Source organism: Oryx dammah, unplaced genomic scaffold, assembly GCF_014754425.2.
Source record: "Oryx dammah isolate SB20612 unplaced genomic scaffold, SCBI_Odam_1.1 HiC_scaffold_23, whole genome shotgun sequence".
Classification (NCBI taxonomy): domain Eukaryota; kingdom Metazoa; phylum Chordata; class Mammalia; order Artiodactyla; family Bovidae; genus Oryx; species Oryx dammah.
In genome coordinates, this window is record NW_024070207.1 from 53,112,349 (window position 1) to 53,117,863 (window position 5,515).

The 5,515-nt window shown below is 50.6% G+C and overlaps 1 pseudogene; it reads right to left on the minus strand.

The window, feature by feature from the left end:
* Positions 1-53: 53 nt before the first annotated feature.
* On the minus strand, positions 54-4,963 carry LOC120881573 (annotated as a pseudogene).
* Between the last annotated feature and the right edge of the window lie 552 nt (positions 4,964-5,515).

The window sequence follows — 5,515 nt, forward strand, 5'->3', positions numbered from 1 at the left end:
CAGCACACCGGGGGCTCAGAGGGCAAGTGGCCATGGGGTCCAAAGTCATTATCTCAGCCCCCACCATCCAGAAGCTGCTGGTCTTCTGGAGCAATGGAAGGAATGACCTCTACAAAGCACACGTGATGTGCACACTGGGATATGAGAGCCCGTGGTGCTGGGGTGTCACCCTCCAGGGGCCGAACATGCTCCACATCTGCCATCCTGAGTTCCCCACGAGGTAAGATGCATGGTCCTTGAACCAGAGGGTAGAATGACCCCGCTGATCACCACCTCCGCTGACCCATGACCCCACCTGCCGCCACTCCCAGAGGTCTATGACTCCCTGTACGACCACTCCCAGTGACTCAGGACCCCAGCTGCCACCACTCCCAGTGACCCACAAGGGAAGTTGTGCTTCCAGTTCTTAAGAGTAACTTCTGTAGTTCCACAGCAGGGATGTCCACAGTAGCCACATCTAGCTATTCACATTGATTTCACATTATGTTAAGGCAGAAGTGAACAACACAATGAAAGGCGAGTTAGACACAGAGACTTAGCCTTTGGAGGTTGAAGTCATGGGCAGGGGAGATCCCTGCGCCCTGTCGGAAGTTCCAGGAGTATGACTCCCACGTATTTGTGTTGGACTCAATCACAAAGCTATATCTCAAGGCTTCTGTGCCCTGATGGTTATTTCAGCAAGTCAAATCATCTTCTTGTCCCAGTAAATAAACGGAACAGAACTAGTCAGCATTTACCACTGCTATTGTGATTAGAATATTTGTGCATTGCACAGTAATGCAGAGGAGAATGAACAACCACTACATTCTGGATTTCAAATGCCAGGGTTCCTTTACTGCTCCAGTGAGGAAATGCCCCTGACCCACACGTGGACGAACAACACTGTGTGATGAAGCCAGCTACTTCTCACCCTCATTTGAGCCTGGGGATGATGGGGTCTGGGGAGCAGGCTGGTGACTGCATCTGTCATCTGCTACAGCCTTTCATCTGCTCCAACTGCCTGTTTGGGGACACTGAGGTCCTCTCTGGCTCTGTGGTGGCTGACACACCATCCTGGCAACACACTTCTGGCTAAACCTCAGAGAGGATAGTCTTCTACCACCCAGGCTCACTGGTCACTTTCATCAAAGATTGGGAATTAAGGAATTATTTCAGTAGTCATTCGTAATCATAGCCTTTTGTGATTATTCACAATTCACAGGGTTGTTATTTGCTAGCCGTCATGACACTCACCAAAAGCGACCTCAACTGTCCATTTATCTGAATCACAACAATCGTGACAGGGGACTATTATCTGGGGACCTTCATATACGACTTGTGAGGGAATGCCAACCCCGCACCCACCTTTGGCTGAGAGGTTGTCTGGACAGGGACAGGAAGCGTAGAGCTCCGAGATGCAGAGAGGGAGGCCAGGTTGGAGACAGTGGGGGCAAGGGGTCCACAGTAGGGGTGACACGAGCTCTGGGCTGGACATCAGGGACAGGGTGCCCCCATCCTTGGAGGTCCACTTGGGTCGCTGCCTCCAACTCACCATCAGGAGGACCGAAGAGCTCTGAGACAATGGAAGGGTGCTGCTCTGAGAGCTAAAGTGAGCAGGTGGCAGGAAGGAATTCCTGGACTTTGTTTCCTGAAGGGTGGCCCCTTGTATGAAGTCCACCACCCCCACTCACATCAGGAGCCATGCAGAGTGTGACATGAAAAAGGGACAAATACACAGGATTCCAGCTCCTCCTGGTGTGCAAACAGAGTGGTATGTTTCACAACTGTGCTGGTTAGAGAAGGAACCCGAGATTCCGGAGGCTGCTTTGGTATAAATGGCCTTCACAGTCTTGTGTACCCCAGCTGCTTCCTCACCATCCCCAGAGGCTCTTAGGCCAGTTCCCCATCTACTTGTCTCCTCTCTCCTGGCCTGGCCCTGCCACAGAGGGAAGGGAAGGGGAGAGAAGAATTGACCCCAGAAGGAGGGCAGAGGGCGAGGACTGTGTGGTCCTCACGTGGTTCTGGCTTGAAGCTCAGCTCCAGACTCCTAGGCTGCATCCTGATAGCTTATGGTGAACTATGTTGGATTCGTGATCTCCAAAGATGAAGATTTAGCTTCGGGACCAGGTACCAGGGACCAGGTTTGATCACTCAAGAGCTTTTGTGTAGCGGAGTTTTATTAAAGTAAGAAAAGGGACAGAGAAGAAGCTTTCTTCTGACATAGACATCAGAAGGGGGATGGAGAGTGCCCCCCTTGCTGGTGTTACCAAGGGAGTTATATACTTTTTTACAATTGGTTATTACAATTAATCAAAGGACTGTCTCAAGGTTGTAAAAATCTTACCAGACCCGCTCTCAAATTTACATTTTAGGATAACAGGACTAGAACTTAAAAATAGAAAGATCCTACCAGACCCACTCCCGTAATATACATTCTAAAATCGCAGGATTAGTCAGAAGGTTTTCAGGTAGGAGAAACTGTCCTCAAGCAGGATACATTGTTGCTATATAATCCCTAGTACAGAGTTTAAGCTGAGTTGTTTGTTGTGGAATCATCAGTTTGAGGCTTGAAGGAAAAACCATTTTATGTGACTAAGACTAAGAAATGTAGAGGCGAAAAACACTTGTCCCTTCTTTCTCCTTGAGAATTCCAGACCCCTATCTCCTCCTTGAGAGCCCCAGACCCCTTTCTCCTCCTCAGGGAACCCGGACTTGTCATCAACCTGCCTGGGAATCAATTCTCTCAATCCCTGCCCCTTGGCTCAGGGCTCTCCACCACCCTCAGTCCCTCTGGCTGTACAACCCCCAGGATACCATCTGCAGTGCCCAGAATCCAAAATGCTCCTTCCTCTTCCACCCTGTCTACATCATAACTATTCCTGGAGGGCTCTAGGAAGAGAGTAGTTCTCCTAAAAACACCCACCTTCTGACTGTGCCATTGGGAGGAACCCAGGTCCTCCCTCTTGGCCCTGAACGGATGGCGCCTGGACAGCTCTTCCATCAGTGAGTCAGTCAGGAGCCTTTCCTGCTTCTTGGGAGCTCAGGCCCATGGATGTAGCAACCTGCCTCCAAATACATTTCCACCCCAGCCCAGGCAAAGTGCAAATGGTATGCTTTTTCCCCCAGACAGCGTGCTATTGTTATTTAGATAAAACCTTTGTCTGTATTTAAAACAGTGAATTTGTTGTTGTTCAGTCACATCCCATTCTTTGCCATCCTATGGACTGCAGCATGCCAGGCTTCCCTGTCCTTCACTGTCTCCCAGAGTTTGACCAAATTCCTGTCCACTGAGGAGATGATGCCATCCGACCATTTCTTTCCTTGGTCACCCTTCTTCTCCTGCCCTTAATCTTTCCCAGCACAAGGGTCTTTTCCAATGAATCGGCTCTTCACATCAGATGGACAACATATTGGAGCTGCAGCTTCAGCGTCAGTCCTTCCAATGAATTACTTTAAAAAAGCATTGAATTAATCACATATTTATTTCCAAATTTTGGTAGGTTTACATAAAGATCCCATGTTTCCTGCTAACATGCCCCCACTGCTAACACAGGGCCTTCCACAGAACAGAAGCTCCATGAAGTAATAAATGTGGAATAAATGAGTCAGTGAGCGGGGGACTTATTAAGTTGGATCAGAGTTTGTTTTTTTTTTTTTTTTTCTGTCTTAAATAATAACCCGAAAAGGTCCAACTGAACAGGGATAGCTTAGCTGTATTAAATGTCAGACAAGAAACATAAGAAGCAAGAACTTACCTCAATTACATTTTATCTCTTAAATCTTCCCCAATGATATTACTGTTAAGTATTTTCACATTTCCCAAATAGTTCTATTCCAATTCCATTTCATCTTGTTCAGGGTCACAAAACAAAATGGAAGAGTTCCCCATCACTTTTAAAAAACAGCAGAACTCTTGTTCTTGAACTGGGTAAGCACAAACACACTGTGATCAGCATCACTCACAAAGCTAAGACACTGAAGTTTATTTAGCCTTCTACTAAAACAGCCAAAGTTTGAAAAATTCCTAAAGAAAAGAGATGAATCTGCATGTCATCGTAGAGAAGAGGAACACAAAGATGCTTCCCACTGGTTCCCCCAACTGGCTCGGGCCCTCACTTCTGAGAAGGCCGACTGCTTCTTCTTCAATCACAGAGGGAAGGATCAGCCTGGCTGCTGCTCTGGCTCCGGCCCCCTCTTCCTCCTCCCGCTCAGCCTCTGCAGACAGCGGTGGGAAGGCCCTCAAAGCCCTTTGTTTGACCCTGAGCAGAAATGGCCTGACTTGCCACTTGCTGGTCTCCACATAGGCCCGGGGACCCCACAGGAACTCGCAGTGAGCAGGGTCGCTGTCAGGCACCTGCTGGCACGCCAGGTACCCCTCCCGCACCCACACTTGGGTCAGCAGCTCCCTGGGCTCCCCAAAGATGAAGTGCTCACTCCAGACACACCCGCCCCATCCTGCTAAGTGCTCCCCAGACTTCCTCCTCAGTGGCAGGTCCCTTGCTGGAAGGACCAGGCTCAGGGCCACCACCAGGAGGCCAGCCTTGGGCGTGCTCTGCCCATCCCGCTGCATCTCTTGAGGGTGAGGCCCAGGGTGGGGACCAGGAAGTCGATGTGCTCCCTGGGGTCCACCTCCTTCATATGCACGCTAAAGACCAGGGGCAGGCGCTGTGGGGCTTTACGGAAGACCACCGGGAAGTGGGCCTAGTTATCCCTGAAAACCGTCTTCTGTTGCAGCCTGGGAGATTGGCTCCTTGGTGCTATACTTGAGCAGCAGGAACCCCAGGAGTTCAGCTGTGATTACATTCAGAGCCTTCTTTAGCAAGGACTCTGCATGGGCGATGGCAGAGAAAGAAGAGACTGGGCAGGAGGAGGCCAGGGAGGTTGAGGCCTCCTCTGCCTCAGCCCCCCTGAGCCGCACCTCCACTGGGCCCTGGGCCTGGTTTTGGCATGGAAGGTCTTCCTTGGGCTTGCTGAGTTCACTCATCTCAACCATGAGCATGATGACTGGGATCGAACCGTTGAGAGGAGTGATGAAGGGGACAGACGGGGACCTCGGGCCTGGCGGGGGTGGGGGCGGGGCGGGGCCCAGAGGGGCGGTAAATGGTCAGTTGAGAGACATGCCCTGGACTGCTCTGACTCAGGCCACTTACAGATCTCCTCCTGAGGGCTGCTCTTGGGCCTCACATGGGCATTCCTCCTTGGTCGACTTTCCACTGTCAAGTGAGGAAGTGAGATGGCTCCTGAGGTTGCAGCCAGCATAGCCAGTACTTCATGGGATGAGGGGGGAAGTGATTTGCGGCATGTTGGGTCCCGTCTAATCTGGGATGGGGCGCCCTTGGTGCATACCAAGGGCACCCACCTCACCTTGACTCCTCACACCGCCTGGACCTTGTACTCTGTGACCTCAGGACACATTCTCAGACCTAGGTCTTCACCTCTAGGTTCCTGAAGTCCTTGTGAGAAGTAACAAAGGCTCATATCCAGTGTCAAGAGGAACCAGAGATCAAATTTCTAACATTCTTTTGATCGTAGAGAC